This window comes from Mustela nivalis (assembly GCF_964662115.1).
Source record: "Mustela nivalis genome assembly, chromosome: 8".
Classification (NCBI taxonomy): Eukaryota; Metazoa; Chordata; class Mammalia; order Carnivora; family Mustelidae; genus Mustela; species Mustela nivalis.
Window position 1 is genome coordinate 63224346 of NC_139027.1, and position 22768 is coordinate 63247113.

At 36.5% G+C, this 22768-nt stretch overlaps 1 protein-coding gene and 1 pseudogene across 6 annotated transcripts in view; one reads left to right on the forward strand and one right to left on the reverse strand.

Moving 5' to 3' along the window:
* The window catches only part of FANCL (FA complementation group L), a 304302-nt gene that overhangs the window by 259681 nt on the left and 21853 nt on the right, over positions 1-22768 (forward strand). The gene's annotated exons all lie outside the window — the stretch shown is intronic.
* On the reverse strand, positions 19910-20883 carry LOC309871388 (serine/arginine-rich splicing factor 10 pseudogene; annotated as a pseudogene). The gene has a single exon. The product of its transcript is annotated as a serine/arginine-rich splicing factor 10 pseudogene (transcript).

Below are 22768 nucleotides of genomic sequence, written 5' to 3' on the forward strand. Positions count from 1 at the left end.
AAACTTACATTTAAGTGATTGTACATGGGTTCCAGATAATTCATTAAAAAATAATCCTTGTCTGTTTTTGTTTTGTACATTTATTTTCTCTTTGGATTCAGTGTTTCTGGACTTTAAACTTGGAAGATCTTTATTTTCCTTTCTTTTTGTGAAAAATAGGCATGGCTTTGTGGCATCCATATTAAAAATGGGTAATTTTCCTTATGGTCCCTGTCTTCCTGCTGGGTTGATAATGTTTTGATGTATTTTTCTTTTGCTCTGATGAGAGGTCTGCTGCTGCTGCTCTGACATATTCATTTGGATGAATAATTATAACTTGCACAATGTCAAGCTGAAGATGGTAGGGTTTTGTGCGTCATGACAAGCCTAGTAGCCAGTGCAGGTGTCTCACAGCATGATCAGCAACAGCCAGTGTATTCTGGCTCAGAGGAGACATTTAGAGTAGTAAGAAATCAGCACCAAGGGCAAGGCTGCTGCTACTACTGCTGCAGTGATCTGTGCCAAAGAAACACAAAGTGCTTCTCAAAGACGAGTGACTGCATACCTCTTTTCAGATATTTACTTTGCTTACCCAGTAAATTTTCTTTACGGATTTGGCATAGAATATAAGAACATCTCATTTTTATCTTAATCTGCTTTCTAGCATCACAGATGCTCCATGTATCTTTAATAGCCTGCTGCCTTTTGGACTTTTACATACAGGTCATATATGTGAATTTTGTTGACTAATGAGTCCATAGGATGCTCTAATGTAAGATTTTAAGTGCATTGATATTGGGGTCTATAAGAACAAAATTCACTACTAAAGAGTGCACGCGCACTCTTTCTCTACTATGAATGCTTTTTTTTTTTTAAAATATTTTATTTATTTATTTGACAGAGATCACAAGTAGGTCACTGACCAGCCGAAAATAGGTGTTAATCTGGGTGATGCAGTCTGTTAAGTGTCCAACTCTTGGCTTCGGCTCAGGTCATCATATCAGGGTTTTCGGATAGAGCCCCATGTCAGGCTCTGTCAGGCTCTGTACTCAGCTCGGAGTCTGCTTAGAACTCATTCTCCCTCTCCCTCTGCCCCCCTCCACGTGTGTGTGTGCGCGCACGCTCTCTTTCTCAAATAAATAAATAAATCTTTAGGTAAAAAAAATGGTAGTTCTGCCTATAAATGTGCCATTAAGTGCAGGCTTGGTGAAGGATCCTTGCCATGGCAGTTGGAATTTTCAGATTTGGTAGGATACAATAAGCAGTGGTCTTTATATTTTTTATCACGGAAATCTCATATTCTTAGAATAAGTCCATGAATGCAAGAATAGCAAAACTAATGATGAAGCCTCTGGCTGGTAAGCTGATGGTGAATGAAGAATTTGTAATTAAAGGAAACAGTCCTATTACATAGCAGGGAGCATGATCCATTAGTTAGAGCAGCAGACTAGCAGTTGGGTAGCTTAGGTTCTGTTTACAGTTCAGTCATTGCCTTAATTGTATAATTTCAAACAAGTGATGTGCCTGCCCTTTGCTTCAGTTCATATTATATGGAAATAATGAACTTTTTCAAGAGATGTTAAGAAAAATAAGTTTGATTTAAAATAAACTGTCAGGGGAAGAACCGTCAAAATTCACTCTAAATGTCCGGTGGAACTTCTCCCTTTTTGACCTGCTACTCGGTTATCGTTCTTTCCATTTTTCCTCTTTGCTGCCTTTCTTGGAGAACTCTTAGTACTGGATTTTTGTTCACTCTTAAATTAGGTAAATACACTTTTGCCTTTTATTGTTGCTCTAGCAGTATGTTTAAAAAGACATTAAAAAGACCAAAACAAAGAAACTTAATTCATTATTGAGATTATGTGATATGGTAGAACTATCCGTGTGATCTGTTGGACTCAGTAGCCTATTAACCACCTTTCTTTTTCTTCAGTAACTTATTTTAAAAGTACCCTGTATTGATTCTTTAAAAAAACAAATAAAGCAAATACAAACGAGCAAAAGTAGGGAAATATAAAATACAAAAGTGCAAATTTTGCACTTAAAATATAAAATTAGGAAAATATAAAATCTAAATGAAATGTCTTTATTTAGAATGGTGGTCTCAGTAGATAATAGCTTTGAAACTAGGGTTGTCACTTAAAATATTTCAGTTTTAAAACATCACTGGTAATATTGTACATTTATTCCAAGTATTCCTTAGAATCATTTAATTTTTAGTTATAATTAGGTTTACTTTTATCCATCAGATTAAGAACTATTGTGTTCATATTCTAGAAACTGGTTATATCTACATTTATTTAGGTCCCTCAGTTAAGTAGTAGTAGTTTCTTTGTCTCCACTTGCATTTTTTTGTTTACTCTATTCCTAAGTATTTTAAAATTTTTTCTTGCTACTCTGAATGCTTTTTTTTTTTTTTAAAGATTTTATTTATTTATTTGACACACAGAGAGAGATCACAAGTAGGCAGAGAGGCAGGCAGATAGAGAAGTGGGGGGAAGCAGGCTCCCTGCTGAGCAGAGAGCCTGATGTGAGAGGCTCAATCCCAGGACCCTGGGTTCATGACCTGAGCCGAAGGCAGAGGCTTAACCACTGAGCCACCCAGGTGCCCCTATGAATGCTTTTTTAAAAAAGTCATATTTTCTAGTTTACTATGAGAATGTGGGCAAGCTATTTTCTTTTTTAAAGCTTTTGCTTTTATTAAAGTTACATAAGAACATAGTTTAAAGAGTTAGGTTACAGGATTTTTTGTTGGTGCCATTTTCTTTTTCGACCAAAGAGCATTTCCTCGCCTCCTTCCCACCTTTTTCTCCTTCTGCAGGGTCAACGACTTCTGAGTGTTAGCTGATTCTTTTGGTGCTACAGTATTCTTGATGTTATTGCGTGTTCTTGTAATTATGCAAGAATTGGTTTGCTTGGTTTAGGCATTATCTTTTAACTTTGCCTTTTGGTGGGTTTGCTGTATCTTTGACCTGCTCCCGCTCCACACACCTGTATACTTCCTAGCTTCCTGTTTTTCTCAAATAGTTATCTTGTATTTTTATTTAACTTTTTAATGTTTTATATGGAATACTTCACAGATTTGTATGTCACCTTGCGCAGGGGCCCTGCTAGTCTTCTCTGTCTTGTTCCATTGTTAGTATATGTGCTGCTGAAGTGAGCCCCCACATAGTTATCTTTTAATTTTGATTATATCAGTACTCAGTGTTCACATTATGAACATGTATATATGCTATGCAGAGATAAGCCATGTGGTTAAAATAACTATTATTTTTCTTTTGTTACCTGGTTTTTGTTATTCCTAGAGTTAACAATTATCTTAATTTTTCATTTCTGTAGTTTTCTCTCTACTTAAAACTCCTTTAACCTCCAATTTCCCATCACTCATCTAGATCTCTTAGTCATCTCTATTAGGTTCCTGTTGACTCTATTTCTGGGGAATTTCATGCGATTTACCTAATAACCTTCCTGTTGAAATTTTTTTTTTACTTTAGTCATGTTAATTTCTTAGAGTTTACTTCATAAGTGTATGTACTTTTCCCCCCAGAAATACTGTTTTTCCCCTCTAAGTAGTTTCTTTTTCCTTCAGTTACTCTTTTTTTTCTGCACTTAAAATCTTTGCTCATCTGCTTGTGGTTAAAAGTCAGATATAGGGGCATCTGAGTGAATCAGTGGGTTGAAGCCTCTGCCTTCGACTCAGGTCATGATCCCAGGGTCCTGGGTTCAAGCCCCGCATGGGGGCTGTCTGCTCAGCAGGGAGCCTGCTTCCCTGCTCCCCCTGCCCCCACCCGCCTGCCTCTCTGCCTACTTGTGATCTCCTTCTGTCAAATAAATAAATAAAAATCTTTTTTTTAAAAGTCGGATATAAAAAGCTGGGGAAAAAAAAACTAAAAAAGCTGTTTGGAAGCTCTCAGTGCATGCATGAGGCTTGTCAACTGTGAACTTTATTTCCGAGTCATCTGACTAGATCTCATAATGAGGAATGCCAAATGTCAATACCTTCAGGTCTTTTTGAGTGACTGGTCGCTCAGATTTCTTGGAGAAGACTCTTCCAACATTCTGTTTCTGAGCAAGCAGAATACATTCCTCTGAGGTGTAAATTGACCAGGCTGGTGGACAGGAAACCACAGCCTGAATTAGTAAGCTCGTAACTTGATGCCATCTTCTACTTGATAGGGCTGAACATAGTGTAGCCGTGAAAGAGACATGCTTACAGGGTAAACCTCCATTATCACAGAGCAGGTAATAAGGGTGGATTTGGAGCTAAGAGGCAAAAAATGGTATCCTAGTCAATCACTTGGTTTTTTCAGACTGTAATTTTGGCCATTCTTTGTTGTGTGTAGCAGTCATTTTTTTCTCCCTTCAGTTTTGTTTGTTGCTGATGTATGTACATTTTTTTTTTAAGATTTTACTTATTTACTTGACAGTGCAGGAGTATAAGCAGGGGAGCTGCAGAGGGAGAGGGAGAAGCAAGCTCCCTGTGCCGATGCGGGGCTTGATCGCAGGACCCTCACCCTCGGATCATGACCTGAGCCAAAGGCAGACGCTTAACCTTCTGAGCCACCCAGGCACCCCTATAAATCTGTTTTTTTTTTTTTTTTAATGGTTTTCTATCCAGTAGCCTTGTTAAACTTTTATCTAATATTTTATCAGTAAATTTATCTGGATTTTTCTGTGAACAGAATATTTGTAATAACCGTTTCATTTCCTCCATTCCCATCTTTATACCTCCCTTTCCCCCCACCCCCATATTGCTCTGACTAGGCTTTCTAAAACAATGTGAAATAGTAAACATTTTTGTTCCAGATCTCAAAAAACAAAAAACATAAAACTTTAGCGTTTTTATTATTAGGTAGATTTTTTTTTTAAAGATTTTATTTATTTATTTGACAGAGAGAGATCACAAGCAGGCAGAGAGGCAGGCAGAGAGAGAGGAGGAAGCAGGCTCCCTGCTGAGCAGAGAGCCCGATGTGGGCCTCGATCCCAGGACCCTGAGATCATGACCTGAGTCGAAGGCAGCGGCTTAACCCACTGAGCCACCCAGGCGCCCTATTAGGTAGATTTTTGTATATGTATTTCTTTTACTAAAATCCTCTAACAATTAATGGAATTTATTTCTATTTCTGTTTTGCTAGGAGTTTTGTTATGAAAAGTTGAATTTTGTCAAATATATTCTTTCTATATATTAAAATAGTTTGTTTTCTCCTTTAATCTGTTAATGTGGCAAATTGTTTGATTTCCTAATGTTAAGCCAGTCCGCTGTTCTTGAAATACACTCAGGTTGTGGTATATGTTATATTTCTCTGTTGCTCACACATGTGATCTCTGGTGCATATTGATTATTGCCAGATTTCAGTTTTTAATTTTTTTAGGAATTTGCATGTATGCTTATGTGAATTTGCATGTATGCCTTTGTTTTTCTGATTCCACAATTTTCTTCTTGTCGCCTCTCCAATTTTCCCTGTTCTCTTTGAGATTATGCCTTAAAGGAAAAACAGGAGCAACACAGTTTTAGTGAGTTTTGAGGAGAGGCTGAAATTAGATGTGTGTATTTAATCCACCTTCCTTACCTAATAGCTTTTACCCTCTTTCTACGGAATATTAAATGTGTCATTACTACTTTCTTTCTTTGAATTCTGATGTATAAACTAGTTGTGAACAAGGAATATTAAAATTTTTTTATTGCTTTAACCAATGGACTGTTAAAGAGAAATATTAATTTAAATATTAAGATTTCTAAATAAGTATGCTAAATATGAATGGGGTTGCCACATAGGCAAGTGACAAAAGAAATCCTCTTGTTTTCCCATCCACTTGTGTAATAGGGAGGGTATTAGTGTGGAACGGTCAGGTTTCTTTGGACCTTCTTAAAACTTAGGGTAAGATAAATAAGAAGAACTAACTTACAAAAGTTGATTAGGGAAGTTCTGTCCTAATTTTAGAGCTTTACTAGATGAAATTTGTATAGCTGTCACAGTTACCTTGAAAAAGTACATAAGCAGAAAAGCAAGGAGCAACATTTTTCAGTAGGAAACAATTTAAATGTAACATACCTTTATTATCCACTGTCTGTGGAGCAGTGAGCTGGATTCTGAGGATGTTAAAGTGAATTAGGTTCTAATACCTAGCTAGGATAGGCTTTCAGGATTCGCTTTCTGTCTGATGAGGAAAGAAGTATTTAAAAAGATAATTTCAGTAAAATGTGTTGAGTGTTATGATGAGCCATTTTCATGAGGTAGAGTGGAAGCATGTAATCTAACCTGATATGGTCAACCAAGTTTTCTGGATAAGATGTTACTTGAGTTCAGTGTGTCTTGAGGAGTAAGAAGTTAGGCTTGGGAGGAGACAGGAAACTTCAGGGGAGAACTGCATTAGCCAAAGAACAAATACATGAATTTATAGGAGGTAAGGCATGAATTACACAGCATTTGGTACTCTATGGTCAGAGTTAGCGATAAGACTGGACGTTTTGCTAGAGTTTAGGCAGGGTCTGGTGTACAGGCATACCTCGTGTTACTGTACTTTGATGTATTGTGCTTCACAGATAATGGGTATTTTAACAAATTGAAGGTTTGTGGCAGTCTGTCTTGAAGTCTGTTGGTGCCATTTTCCAATAGCATTTGCTCACTTTATGTCTCACATTGTAGTAATTCTTATAGTATTTTAAGCTTTTTCATTATTATTGATTATGATCTGTGACGTGATCTTTGATGTGACTGTTGTAATTGTTTTGGGTCAGTATGAATTGCAACCTTATAAGATGGCGAACTTAATGTGTTCTGACTGCTTCACATACTGCACATTCCCCCTATCTCTCGCTCTCCTTTGGCTATCCTGGTCCCAAGACACAAATTTTGAAATTAGGCCAGTTGATAAGCCTAAATGGCCTCTGAGAGGAAAAGTCACCTGTCTCTCACTTTAAATCGAAAGCTAGAAATGATTAAATTTAGTGAGGAACACCTGGCAAAAACCAGGATAGACCAAAAGCTAGACCTCTTGAGCCAAACACTTAGCCAGGTTGTGAATGCTAAGGAAAAGTTCTCGAAGGAAATTAAAAGTGCTACTCCAGTGAACAAACAAATGATAAGAAAACAAAACTGTCTTATTGCTGATACAGAGAAGGTTTTAGTGGTCTGGATAGAAAATCAAATCAGCTGCAGTGTTCTCTTAAGCCTAAGCCCAATCCAGAGCAAAGCCTTAACTCTTCAATTTTATGAAGGCAAAGAAGAGGTGAGGAAGCTGCAGAAGAAAAGTTTGAGGCTACAGAAGTTGGTTCACGAGGTTTAAGGAAAGAAATACTCTGTCTAGCATCAAAGTGCAAGGTGGGTGAGCACCTGGGTTATCTAATCTAATCCAGACCTCCTTCAGCTTTTATTTATCTGAGAATATCTTTATTTCTTCCACACTGATGAAGGACAGTTTGGCCAGAAACAGGATTCTTGGTTGACAGTTTTTGTTTTTGTTTTGTTTAAGCACTTGGAATATATCAGCCTACTGCCTTCTGCCTTTCAAAATTTCCTTTAAGAAATCTGATTTTTTTTGAGGGTCTCTAATACATGACGAGTCGCCTTTTTTCCCCCAAGACTCTCTGAATCTGGCTTTGAAAGTGTGATTATAATGTGTCTTGGTGTGGGTCTCTTTGATTTCATCTTGCTTGGACTTTTTTGATCTCTTGGATGTTTATATTCATGTCTTTCATCAAAATTGGGAGTTTTAAGACATTGTTCAAATATTCTCTCCATGCTACTGTCTTCTTTTGGGTCCCTACAGTGCACACATTGGTCGGTTTGTCCCACATTTCCTTTAGGTTCTGTTTGCTTCTCTGTATTCCTTTTATTTCTGTAGTTCACATTTGATAGTTGACATTGTCTTGTCATTAAAGTCTCAGATTCTTCTCTCAGATTAAAGTCTCAAATCTGCCTTTAGGTTCCTTTTGTGAATTTTTCATTTCAGTCATTGTACTTTCAGCTCCACAATTTCTTTTTAGGTTTTCTTTCTCTTGTTGATATTTCCATTTTGTTCATCATTTTCTTTCTCCACATCTTTCTCTGCATCTTTTTAATTTTTAGAGCATACTTAAAACATCCTTTTCAAATTCTGAATTTTTTAAAAATTTTTTTTTAATTTATTTGAGAGACAGAGATCACAAGTAGGCATAGAGGCAGGCAGAGAGATAGGAAGGGAAGGGGGCTTGATCCCAGGACCCTGGGATCATGACCTGAGCCAAAGGCAGAGGCTTTAACCCACTGAGCCACCCAGTGGGTCCTTTTCAAATTCCCCCTCCTTTTCAAATTCTTGTCTAATCTATTCTCAGATCTTTTTTAGGGAAAATTGCTGTTAATATTTTTTTTCCTTTGGATCAAGGCCTCACTTTCCTGTTCTTTTATGCCTTGTAGTTTTGTTGTTTTTAAAAACTGGATACTTTAATAGCAAGGTAACTCTAGAAATTGGATTTTCCTTTTTCCCTAGCGAAGAAAGATTAAAATCTCCCATGTTTAAAATTTTATTCCTAATTTTTGATTGTTATAGGCTATCTCTGTGCTAAGGATAAGCCTATGGTATAAGTTTAAAGTCTGCTGATCATTTTTGAGCCTTCATCTTCCCTGGGCTTGCACAGTGACTTCCATGTTTCTTTGTGCAGTTACTTTGGTGTGTTTGTATCCTTGATGTCTGATTCCCAAAAGGGGAAAAAAAGAAAAATGAAGTGGAGGGGGAGGGAACTGGCTCTTTGAATATTCAGGAAGTTACTTCTCCAGGAGAAGGAGAGGTTTGCAGTCATGGGGCATTGGAGCAGAGCACAGATCCTTGTACGTGGAAGACTGATCCCTTTGCCTACCCTAGCTCCAATAAGCCGTGTGTACATTGCTTCTGAGTACCTATGACTCTCTGAAGCCCCATATTCAGGGCTGCTGAATATGGGGTTGGTTGATGGGTGGCCTCTGTCAAGCTCAGAGCTGAAATTGATAGAATTTGCAAGCCTTCAATAGACTCCAGAGTCCCAAAATATATCCGGGTCTATCAGTGTCAATGTCTAGGTGGGGAGACCGTTTCCTGGTGCTTTCTGCTTAGCCATCTACTCAGAATCCTCTCCTCATTGGCTTGCTGTTGATTTTTTTTCTTAATGGTCTGTAATACAGGATAGCTAAGGACCACATTATGAGAGTGTCTCCTAATCTTCCGCATGCAATTTGGCAGATGTTTCTTTCTTTAAAGGTAGTTGCTATAATCATTCTGTAGTGGCTGCATAGGAATGTATTAAGTGAGTCTGTTTCATTTGACTTTATGGATAGATACTTGTTCACATGTCCTAAAAATAGTAGCAGATCTTTTAAATAATCCTCAGTATTGGTCAGTTATAGTAAAAATAAACTTAAGTATAGGAAGGGTTGATATGTTCCATGTGGATTGTTTGACAGAGAATAGCATTTGATTAAATAGATGTAGTTATAGAGCTACTTAGAGAAAGTGTGGAGAACATCAGTGAAGCTTGCAAATAAGATCAAATGAACTGGATATTAAGAGATTTGCTCTCTCTTTAAAGATATCTGATTAGAAATATTGCAATTAATATTAAAATTAAATTTCTTAAAAAATTTAATCTCTTGATATTTCCTTATTCTATTGAAGCTTTTTGAATCCCCCAGAGATAAAGACAAAAATGATTATTAGAGGATTTATCTGCACATATTATAGGAGGAAAGTATAAAAAAAATCAGAAGGGAAAGCAACTGTTGCAAGTACCAGAAAATTATGCTATTAATTTAAGTGTCATCAGAGCACAAAAGATCACATTCCAGGACTGTGAGAAAATTATTAAAATACTGGAAATAATAGTACTTAAGATGAATATATTATACTCTAAGATCTGGTTAAGTGACTGACATTATTATATCACTTCAGGTATTATAAAAGTAACAAAATGCTTCTAAAGATAATAAGCGTTACATTTTGAGATTGGCAGTGTTCACACTTTTCTGCTTAAGTGCTTTCCTAGTTTAACATAATTTAATAACAGTTATGGGGGAATAGCTAACATCTGAGTTCTCATATATATCCTTTTTCTTTTTCCTTCCTTCTTCAGTATATACACATCTTAGGCATCTATATATATAAAAGTGATACAATTTCATTCTCTTAAGTGGTGGGTTTATGAACCGTTACTTTTCTGCCTTTGTCCTCGGTGTTAGAACTATTGCTACTTTTTAATTTTTAGCTCCTAATTATTTATTATTCTACTGCAAAAAAAGTAGCACTAATGTAGATCCCATTACTACCCAGAAATCAGAAATTTTTTAATAACTTTATTAATGTATAATTGATATGTAATAAACTGAACATATTTCAAGTGTACAATTTGAGTTTTGACCAGTGTTTACACCTGTGAAATCAACCTCACAATCAAGATAATAAATAAACATTTCCATTAGTCCCAAGTTTCCCCATGCCCCTTTATAATCTCTGGCCCTCTTGGCCTTCCCCTTGATCCCCAGGCAACTACTCATCTACTTTCTGGAATTTTATATAATTCTATGTATTCTCTGTCACATTTCTTTCCCCAGCATAGAGATTTATTCATTGTGGCATATAATAACAGTTCATTCTTTTTATGCTGAATGGTACTCCATTGTATGGATTTACTGCATATTGTCCATTTAGTTGTTGATGGACATATGAATTGTTTTCAAGATTTGGCTATTAAAGATAGAGCTGCTGTGAACATTATGTGATGTCATTATATGAGCATATGCTTTCATTTCTCTTCAGCAAATACTTACGAGTGGAATGCTGAATCATTTAAGAGGTGTATGTTTAATTTTTTAAGAAAATGCTCACATTAAAAAGTTGCTTATGAAAGTGGTTGTTACATTTTTACATTCCAAACAGTAGTGTCTGAGATCCTTTTTCTCTGTGTCCTTCATCCTTGCTCATACTTGGTATGGCCAGTCTTTCTTCTCTTTCTTCTGCTTTTCTTTTCCTTAAGTAGGCTTCACACCCAATACGGAGCCCACCACAGGGCCCAAACTTATGACTCCGAGATCAAGACTTGAGTAGAGACAAGAGTTGGATACTTCACTGACTGAGCCACCCAGGTGCCCGTCTTTCTCATTTTAGCCATCCTAATAGTAGTGTAGTGGTATTTCATTGTGCTTTTAATTGCATTCCTTAATGACCAATGATATGGGCATATTTTTATGTGCTTGTCATCCATACATCCTTTTTGATGAAATACCTGCAAATTTTTTGCCTAAAGGCTTAATTAGTTGGAGAGATAGGCCACATTAATGCATTAGACTTTTCAGTATTGTTCAGATGTTAGTTCTCTTCAAATAGATCTATAGATCCAGTGCAGTCCCAGCAGAATCCCCTCCGATGGATTTTAGAAATTGGCAGTATAATTCTAAAATACATAAGGAAGGTGTAAAGGACCTAGAATAAGAAACTGAAAAAGAATGAAGTGGGAAAACTAATATGAACTGATTTCAAGATACAGATCTACCCTTATCAAGACAGTGTGGCATTATGGTAGAAATACTCCTTGACTTAAGATGGGGTTACCCAGTCCTAAAGATGATAAACCCATCATAAGTTACAAATACTCTAAGTTGAAAATGCAGTTAATACATGTAACCTACCAAACATTACAGCTTAGCCTAGCCTACCTTAAACATGCTCAGAATGCTTACATGAGCCAACAGTTGGGCAAGGTCCTCTAACACAAAGCCTATTTTATAATAATGTGTTGAATATCTCATGTAATTTATTGAATACTGTATTGAAAACAAAAAGCAGAATGGTTGTATGGGCACAGAATGGTTTGTAAGTGTATTGGTTGTTTACCCTTGTGATTGCATGGTTCACTGCCCAGCATTACAAGAATATCATAATGCATAATACTAGCCTGGAGAGATCAAAATTCAAAATTTTGAAGTACTGAATTGAATGAATGCATATCATTTTCACCCCAATGTAAAGTCAAAAACCATTAAGTTGGGCCATTTTAAGTTGGGGATCATATGTATACCCATACAAATTGTTTGCTGAAAATAGTTGTATATATATATAAAGGTGCAGAGATCATTCAGTGAAGTAATGGCAGTCTTTTCATTAAGTTGTGCTGAAACAGTTTGCAGAATACAAAAAAAGATGAACTTTAGCCCATATACAGAAATTAACTCCAAATGGATTATAAATTTTATGTAAAACCTAAGACAAATGAAACTTCTGGGGGGAAAAAAATAAAGTTTTGGGACTTTGGGATTTCTTAGTATAACACCCCAAGCAAGATCCATATAAGAACAAACTGATAAATTGGACTTAATCAAATAAAAAAAATTTAAAGATTTTATTTATTTATTTGACAGAGAGAGAGAGAGACAGGGAGAGAGGGAACCTAAGCAGGGGAGTGGGAGAGGGAGAAGCAGGCTCCCTGCTGAGCAGGGAGACTGAGTCAGGGCTAGATTCCAGGACCCTGGTATCAAGACCTGACCTGAAGGCAGATGCTTAACAACTGAGCCACCCAGGCGCCCCCAAAATTAAAAATTTCTATTCTTGAAAAACAGTTAAGAGAATGAAAAGACAAGCTGCAGACTAAGAAACAATATTTGCAAATTACATGCCTGATAATTGACTTTATTTAGATTATGTAATGAGCATTCAGGCTCAATAATATAACAAAGTAAAATGAGCAGACCTTTCTATAGACATAATATTTTGTGTACCTCAAACCCTTTTGTTACCATTAAAGCTTTAAATAACTTGATTTCATGAGAAAAAACTTCTCAAGATTTTTTTTTCCTTTTAGAGAATTGACTGTATGTTTCCCTTGTTGGCAAGTAGCTAGGAATCAGGTAATTCTCACTCCCCACTTCACTTCCTTTGCATTAACTTTTTACCTAGTCGTATTTCATTCAGCCTCAGAGTGGTGTTTCTTGACAAAACACCTCACCTCAGCTCAACCACTGCTCATTTTTTCCTTTGTCCCAGAGTTTTTCTAATGCCAGGACTAGGAGTGTATGTATGCCTCTGGTATGTATGCAAATCTGGAAATGTGAGAATTAATAATCTTTTTAGGACAACTTGACCAGTTGGAAAGAGAAACCAGTGAATAAATGTTTTGAGATTCTCTCTTTTTAGACCATGAATCTCAGCTTTCTATATAACTTTTCAAAGAGTCACCATTTACCACAGTGACTGGCTTGACAGCACGCTCTTATTTTGGCTTTCTGTCCTCTGTTTCATTCTTTCCACTACCCACTGCCTCTCAGGTTATTGGCAGTAATCTTAGGGACTGTCTGCACATAAGTTCTGTCTTACAGTGCTTTTTGGGGCAGACCCCAAGCTCAAATTATCATTGTGTATATCACTGGCTGGTATAGCTACAGATATAGCTACAGATAAAGATGATGTGGAACAAAGGTCCAAATATACCAGTCATACCTATGGGCCAGAAATTTACCTCCTAAAAAAAAAAGGAAAAAATGTCTTTTGCTTATTTGATCTTTTCTCTCTTTTTTTTTTTTTTAAAAGATTGAACAAAACACATGTAGGACTTTCTGTATAGTATAACTTGACAGAGCTTCTTAAAATCAATTTATAAGTCAAAGACTACACGAGTCTTCTCTCAGGTGATTTCCTTGCCTCTAGAACATTGTGATCTTCACAGATGCTATAAGCTTCCTTAACTTGTCACCACCATTTGAAAATTTTGTGTAACTTCTGTACAGCAGTGGACCATAGGAACTAACTTCTTAGCTTGTACTTATACATAGTTTCTTTGTAGACTGTAAAAAAAAATATGTATATAGGTATTAACATGTTTTCCCCCCTCTGAAGGGATTTTTTTTAATTTTAAGATTTTACTTTTTTTTTAAATATTTTATTTATTTACTTGAGAGTGAGACCATGAGAACAAGAAAGAGAGCACATGAGAGGGTACAGGGTCAGAGGGAGAAGCAGACACGGTTTTGAGCAGGGAGCCAGATGTGGAACTCCATCTGGGGACTCCAGTATCATGACCTGAGCCAAAGGCAGTTGCTTAACCAACTGAGCCATCCAGGCGCCCAAGATTTTACTTATTTGAGCGAGAACATGAGTAGGGGGTGGGAGGATGAGGGAGGAGCAGAGGGAGAGGGAGAAGGGCTCCCTGCTCAATCCCAGGATTCTGGGATCATGAACTGAGCTGAAGGCAGACGCTTAACGCACTGAGCCACACAGATGCCCCTGTTTTATTTTTATAATTAAAAAAAAAATCGGAACATTTCCCATGTAGATTCATAAGAAGTCCTAGAAAAATAGCAAGATCAAAATATTAATGGCAGAATTTGAAGGTTTGTGATAGGCCACTACATTTTTTATAAAAGAAAGATTTTATTAGCATTTTCTACGCTGTATAGACTTCAATTAAATGCATTTAAAGATCTAGCATTCCCCATGGAATTAGCATTGTTTTGGTTTTGGTTTTGTTTGTTTTTTACTTTTTTTTAAATCAGTTAACATAAAGTGTATTACTAGTTGCAGAGGTAGAGTTCATTATCCATCAGTTTTACATAATACCCAGTGCTATTACGTCACCTAGTTACCCATTCCCTTACCCCCACCCCTCCAGCAGCTCTGTTTGTTTCCTATGATTAAGAGTCCCATATGGTTTGTCTCCCTTTCTGATTTTTATCTTGTTTAATTTTTCCATCCCTTCCCCTATGCTTCTGTTTTTTTCTTAAATTCTACATATGAGTGAAATCCTATAACTTTCTTTCTCTGATTGACTGACTTCATTTAGCATAATACCCTCTAGTTCAATGTGCTTCATTGCAGATGGCAAGATTTCATTCTTTTTAATGGCTGAGTAGTATTCTGTTGTATATAAATACCACCTTTTCTTTATCCTTTCATCTGTTGGTGGACATCTGGGCTCTCTCCATAGTTTGGCTGTTGTGAACATTGCTGCTATAAACATTGGGAATGCAGGTGCCCCTTTGGATCTCTGCAATTGAATCTTTGGGGTAAATACCTAGTAGTGTAATTGCTAGGTCACAAGGTAGCTCTATTTTCAACTTTTTGAAGAACCTCCCAACTGTTTTCCAGAGTGGCTGTACCAGCTTGCACTCCCACCAACAGTATAAGAGGGTTCCCATTTTTTGAAAAGAGTTTAGACTTAAGCATACAGACAGTTCATTAGTGGACGATTAATACTGTGAAAACCAGATAAGTGATTTTTTTTTTTTCTCTAAAGATGCATTGTCTAGTCATAGAGCTAGTAAGAACAACTTTATCTACCTCCCTGTTCACTGGGTATGCGTCTTTAAAAAAAGACACCATTTAAAGTATTTAGAGTAATGATAAAACCTACTTTTCTGATGGTTTATTTTATTTATTAAACATGAACTATAATAACCAACTTGACCTTTATGTGCTCAGATGTCAGGGTACTTGATTCATGTACATCCTCCACCGATAAAAGTGGGTAAGCATTGCCAGAATAGGCTGTGCTTTAGCATTATAACACTAGTCAGAAAATAAAATAAACCTTTTAGTTTTTTTGGAAGGCATGTAGACCTTCGACCAGACAGACTGTCAATTGGTTCATGATCTCAAGGTTTAAATTCCAAATCTATCACACTGACCAGACTGTTTGCTTAGAAGTCTTTTTAGTTGTGGTTTTTTTTTTTTTTTTTTTTCCAGAAATTTTCAATGAATCAGTGCAGGTATCCCACATAGAGATCTTTCCATTGAGAAGCGCATATACAGAATGGTCCAGGTATTCTGATTTCAGTGCAGAGAATGTCAGTGTCTTAGGTCAATCTAAGATTAGATTGATCTCTTAATATCTTCATGCTTGCTCTTTTCAAATCATGTTGAGAAGTCTATTATTTTTTCCTATTCTTCCCAAGATTAATAAATGCTTGTTATTCTTCTGACCTTTGCTTTACACACAGGAGGATTTGACTCCACACCCAAGAACACACCCCTATTAGCTTTGTGCTTCCTGTTCCCGTAATGTTACAGAGGTAGTTTTCCAGTTCCTGGTGTTTGGTCTGTACCTTTTTTTTCTGTTATAGTTCTGCTCCAGGTGGAAATAGACAGACTTGAAAGGTAGTGTGTTTGATGTGCCTCAACATGGTACCTTGCCGCATGTCTTTGGAGCAGGTAGAGTAGAATGTCCTTTTCCCACCTTGTTTTATATTTTCTAAATATTTCAGGAGTTCTCTTCCTTTCCTTATTATTTATTTATTTTTTAAGATTTTATTTATTTATTTGAGAGAGAGAGAGAGAGCAGGAGCAAGGGGAAGTGGCAAGGGAGATGGAGAAGCAGGCTCCCAGATGAGCAGGGAGCCTGGTGCCGGGCTCAGTCCCAGATCCCAGGGTCCAGGGATCATGACCTGAGTGGAGGGTAGATGGTTATTCAGCTGAGTCACCTACATGTCCTTTTCACTTTTATTTTTTAATGTTTTAAGAATAGGAGTTTGCTTAGCTTCCTGTCTTCTCCTTTCTCCTACCACAGGAAGTCTTAGGGTTTAGGTTTCTGCATCATTATTGGTTACTGGGATACATTTCTTCCCTGTAAAACAGATTATTGCTTTTGGGATCCTAAGGCTATTTTGTGTGTGTTGATGGTTTTTTTTTTGGTTGTTTTTGCTTTTGCTTTTGTTTTTTGCTGCTTATTTTTGTCTTCTTTAGTTTTTTTTCCCTGTCTTATGTCTTCCTTCCTCTATTTCATTTCCTCTCATCATGGTATTATGTATATGTGCAAAAAGAAAAAAAAAAAAAGAAAAAACTGGCATTTTCTCTTTGATTAGTAAATTAATATCTACAGTGTTCTGGGTATGATTTTTGGCTCTTTGCCATGTTATAGCTATATAATTGCTTGCTGATTCCTAACCTATTCCAAAAACTCAAAAGTTTAGAAAGACTGATTTTTTTCCCCTTTATTTTAAAAATAATGGTAGTTGTGTAATGCATCATTGACTTCTGTCCTTGAATACATGGGGATAGAGAATAAAATATTGTCTAAATAGTTTAATTCTGGTATGATTAAAGAGGGAATGACTATGTTGAATTATATAAATTGTTCGTAGATAATGGATAGATACTTATATATAACTTGAATGAGAAAATCTGTTTATACACATGAATTGGGCTAAATGGGAGTACATTATAGTAGTTGGCATCTTGAAAGATAGGTACTTTTAAGTGGACAGAACTGTCTGCTTTATGGATTTTCAAACAGTTATATTTAGAATTCTTCACTTTTAGAATGGGAAGTCACCTTAGAAGTTGTCTAGTGCTTGAGTGCCTGGGTGGCTCAGCGGGTTGAAGCCTCTGCCTTCAGCTCGGGTCATGATCCCAGGGTCCTGGGATCGAGCCCCACATCGGGCTCTCTGTTCAGCAGGGAGACCGCTTCCCCTCCTCTCTCTTGCCTGCCTCTGCCTACTTGTGATCTCTGTCTGTCAAAAAAAAAAAAAAAAAAATTGTCTACTGCATACCCATATTTATTGATTAAGTCTTTAAGAGGCTAAGAAGGTCTTGATCAAATACTTCATTACTATCAAGATGAGAGCTGTGACCTTATCTTATCTTATCTTTGTGTCAGAGATTCCCAACATAGACCTGACACATAGTTGAAGTATTAATTAGGCTAGTGTGCTTTTCACTGATTTGTGCACATCATGAAGTGAAAGGATTGCTCTCTGACCATTTATTTTTACATATGAAATAAAAATGATTATGATTACAAAAATTATGATTTTCTGATTGGAAAAGTAATACATATTATTATAGGTAATGTGGAAAAATACAAAGAAGGAAATAAAAATTGTTGTAAAAATGGGTAAAGCCACACTAACCAGGGACCATTGGAACTTACTAGACAAAGTCATTGGAGCCAAATCAGAACAAAACCACTCTGGACTATTCTGGAATGGATTAAGGGCATGTATCATGGTCCTATATGACCTAGAGAATGCTCACCTCTTCCGTGAGGTTCTATAATCGAGTAGTCACTAATAATGTGAGAAGCAGTGACTAATAATGTGAGTGTGATAAGAGAAGCCAAGCTATGGAACTGAGCTACCTCAGCTTTGAAGGAAAAGCTGCTCTGGTGAAAGTGGACCACCCATCCAGTCTACCTCATTTTCCTCACCATCCTTTAATTCTTGAGGCTTTGCTCCTTTCTTCTCTCTCTCTTACTCTTAAGTCTTGCAATTAGATGAGTAGTGTCTAAACTTAGGAGGTTGAATATTTTTCATTTGATCATGTGTATTTTTTCTTTGGGGAGTTACCTTTTCATCCCTTCCCTTCTTTAAGTCCTGTGTACTTTTTTTTAAACTGATTTTTTTCCCTTCATTTTGTTTTTATTATAGCACATTTGCTTAATTTTTACAGCAAGCAGAAAATAAGCTGGGTCTTGTTTTGATCCAAACATTGATGTTTTAAAGGTTGTATACAATATTTGTTAAAAAGAACATATAAAAATACCTTTTTAGAAGCTTCTATAAGAAAGAAAATACAAAGTTTAACCTCACAACTTTCCTCTTTGCTAGAACTGCAAACTACTGCTACAGTTTTAAATAGACTTTTTGTTGTTTAAACTATACATCCAGGAAAATCTAAAAAATTAAAGAAACGTGCATATAAATGATTGCATAGCAGAACATGAACATTAACTGCAAACAGGAAAGAAATGAAAGTTAGAAATACTATCAAATATACAAAGGTTCTAGAATCAGTCCTTTAAACACATTCCACAAACAATTTAAAAACCATCTTTTTTGTTCGTTACAGGGAGGGCCTATATTACTAAAACCAAAATTGGAAAAAAGTAATCCTCTAAAAGGAGTCGTTTCCCCACAAAATTTCTTACTTATACCTGCAAGCAAGCAATCTAAAAATTTTAAAGATGCTAGCTTTTATTCTGAAATGAGATTGGACATGTTCCTTTTATTGCCCTCTCCCTCCAACAATCTCTCAGAGAAGCGCTAGAAATTATAAACGGTTAGGGTCTTGTTTTCTTTTTTAGTCGGGTACTGCCAGGTACTACATTGATAATCAATCAGACTCAGAGATGGGACTCTTTCATTCTTTTTCCAAAATATTTTAAATTTCATGGCACCACAGGATCTCCTAGAATGGGAGTGTTCTCTTTCAATTTGCCTCACATGAAATAAGCTGATGTGTGAAGAACAAGTCTCCTTCATAAAGTGGGAGGCAAATTTTGATACAAATGCACAGACCAAGTGCTATAAGCATCAAAATTCAGTTTACACTACGCATATGCATAAACAAAATCTACTCTGAAACAATTTACTTGCTGCTTTTTAATAGCAGTAAGAAAACTAAGCAGTATTACCAACAATGTTCCTTAAAGTTGAGAGGAACTACTTGAGAGCATTTTTTTTTCCCTTAAAATTATTTCTGCCATTATTGACCTGCTTAAATTTTAAGGTGAGTTCTTCTGATGTTTATATGTTTCAAATCTTCACAGAAACCAGAAAAAAGCAGTGAAGGCTCCATGTTTCAGTCAAAAACTCAATCTTCCCCCAAATGCTACTTAACCCAGTTGGCATCATTCCCCAAGATGGTGGGGTTAACAAAAGAACTATTCCACGCTCAGTCATAATTAACTATTATCACGGGCCTAGACATCTTAACAAGACAAAAAGGTCCACCCTGAACCTAAATGTCATTGTTGTACTGTGGCTACAACTTCACTGTTGTATTATTCTATCTTATTAGCAAGCTACATTTTTAGGTTAACAGTTCTACCAAATATGGATATGAAAGTTTATTTTTAATAAGACAGTGTTGCAAATTATGGTCAACCAACATCTTTTCACCAATACTTCAAGCATAAAAAATGAGAATCTTTACAAAAATATACAGAGACACCACAAATTGGTAGCTGCCCATAACATTAAACAGACTGGACTCTTAAGAGTGGCTTCTCAACAGCATATCATTTTAATTATAACCATTTGCCTGGTACAGGGAAAACTGACAAGTGTTTTTTAAGCATCATTGCAACATTGTATTCCTGATAATTTAAGTAAACCAAACTATGAGTAAATGAATGATACATGCCTAAAAATATCAAGGTTTATACTATCAGTGGCCACTGGACTTAGGACTAGTCCAAGACCTTGATCTAGATTTTGACCTAGACCTAGATTGTGATCTTGACTGAGATTTGGATCTAGGTGGTTCTTTTTTCCTTGATTCCTTTTCATATCTTGAGCCAGACTTCTAATGTGTTTTGGAATCTGTTTTAGAGGTGCCTCTAGTTTTGGTGTGAAATGCAGACCTAGAACATGATTTAGCCTTCATTTCTTTCTTGGGCTAGATCTTGGACTGTGATCTTGAATTGGATTTAGATCTTGAAAAAGATCGATTTCAGTGTTTGAATCTATCATTGTCGGAATGGCTTCTGCTACACCGTGGTCTTCCAGCCGGTCTACTGTTTCTAGGACTATAATATCTTCTATAGTTGTAATCAAAGGACCAGCTTCTTGATCTTTTTCTTTCATAACTCCAGCTTCTAGAATGTCTGTATCTGTCATAATCATCATAGCGTGAAGAGCTGTACACATTCCTCCCTTCCTTGGCTTTCATTTGATTTGGAATCTTCCGATCCCTTTGTGCAAACTGTATTTCACTTTGGCATCTGCAAATCTGTTTTCTGTCCAAATTATGTAAAGCGTCTTCGGCATCACGGACATCCTCAAATTGAACATAAGCAAATCCTCTTGGACGGCGTGTGTAGAAATCAAGTGGAACATACACATCAACTATAGGACCATAACGACCAAATTCTCGTCGTAAATCTTTGGACCTGGTGTCGTTGGCCACATTCCTTACGAACAGAGACATATTGGGGGGGGGGCGCAGGTAGTGGGACATGACGGCAATGGGAGTCTTTGCTCGGCAGGGGCACTAACGGGCTCAGTAAACCGACCACGGATGCAGCGGCGGATCCTCACCTTAAACTGATTTTTTAATAACCCTTTTATATTAAGAGTGTTGATCCTTTGTCTGGTATGATACAGGAATCTTTCAGTTGCTCTTCTTGTTCATGGGCTGTGAACTTGTCCAGGTCAAGGACTGTATGACTTTTAACAATGGCTTTCAACTTTTAAACATACACTATATGCTAAGCAGTTAAACGTTTTGTATATATGATCTCACTCAAATCTTATACAGATTAACACTATTTCCGTATTGCAGAAGCTAAGTGAATTAATTTGCTACAAAAGATGTAGCTAGTTTTAAGAGGTGGGCCTGGGAATCAGATTCAGGATTTGACCAGTCTGTGATTTTTTTTTTTTTCTTAAGATTTTACTTATTTGAGAGAGAGAGTGAGCAGGGGGAGGGGCAGAGGAAGATGGAGATGCAGGCTCCCTGCTGAGTAGGGACTCCCACTTGGGGCTGGATCCCAGGAACCTGGGATCATGACCTGAGCCGAAGGCCGATGCTTAACCAACTGAGCCACCCAGGTACCTCTAAAGTCTTTTCTCTTAACTAACATGTATTGCATCTTATATTTCACTAGGTCAACCAGTATCTTTGATAGAGCATAATACTTAGTAGACATTTCTGTACTTTCGCTGGATTGAATTGTATTAACACATAACTCATTGATGTATTTGCTTATTTGATTTTGTATAATTCAGTGTGTTGTAAATAAGAACATGCATTCTTTCATCTTTTTTTTTTTTTAATTTCTTTCCTCTTTTTTTGACTAAAGTTCAGTTGGCTTGCACCGTTACATTAGTGTCACATATACAACATAGTGATTCAATGTCTGTACTTCATGTGGTGCTCACCCCAGGTGCAGCACCATCTGTCACCATACAACAACATTTAATACCATTGACTATGTTCCCTATGCTGTACCCTTTATCACCATGACTTAGTCATGCCATAACCGGAATTCTGCATCTCCTGCTCTTCCCTCGTTTGTCCATCTCCCCACTTCCCTGCCCCTGGCATCCATCAGATGTTCTCTGTATGGATCTGTTTGTGTTTTTTGTTTATTTTTTGTTTTGTGTTTTAGATTCTACATATAAGTAAAATCATACAATATTTGTTTTTCAGTTCTTGATCCAGATAGTTTGTGGAATGTGGTTACAAGCTGATTGTTTATAAGTTGAAGGTAAAACTTTTTTCCATAGGTCTAATTTTATAGAACTTGTTAATTTTTTTTAAATTTATTGTATTATCCCCCCAAATCCCAAAATTAAAATTCTGTTTAAACATTAAAAAATGGTCAAATTAAGATATAAATGTTAAGGATGCCTTTTTCCTCATAAACTGGACTGCTCGAATCTTTTTCTTTTATTGAAGTATAATTAACATACAATGTTTTTAGTTTCAGGTGTACAAATTGATTCAACACTTCTGTACATTGCCCAGTGTTTACTATGAGTATAGTCACCATCTGTCGACATATATTATTACTACAGTACTATTGACTGTAATCCCTATGCTATACTGTTCGTCTCCACGACTTATTTTATAATTGAAGTTTGGCTTAAATCTCTGTTTAACCTCCCCCACCCTCAAAACGACCAGTTTGTTTTTTTGTTTTTTTAAATTGACATCATAATTTACTTGTCTTTCTCTGTCTGGTTCATTTAACTTAACTTAATACCCTCCAGGTCAATCCATGTTGTTATAAATGTCAAGATTTCATCCCTTTTATGGCTGCATAGTATTCCGTTGTGTATATGTGGACACTTACATTGCTTTCATATCGTGGATTCTGTACATAACAGTGCAATCAACAGAAGGGTGCACACAC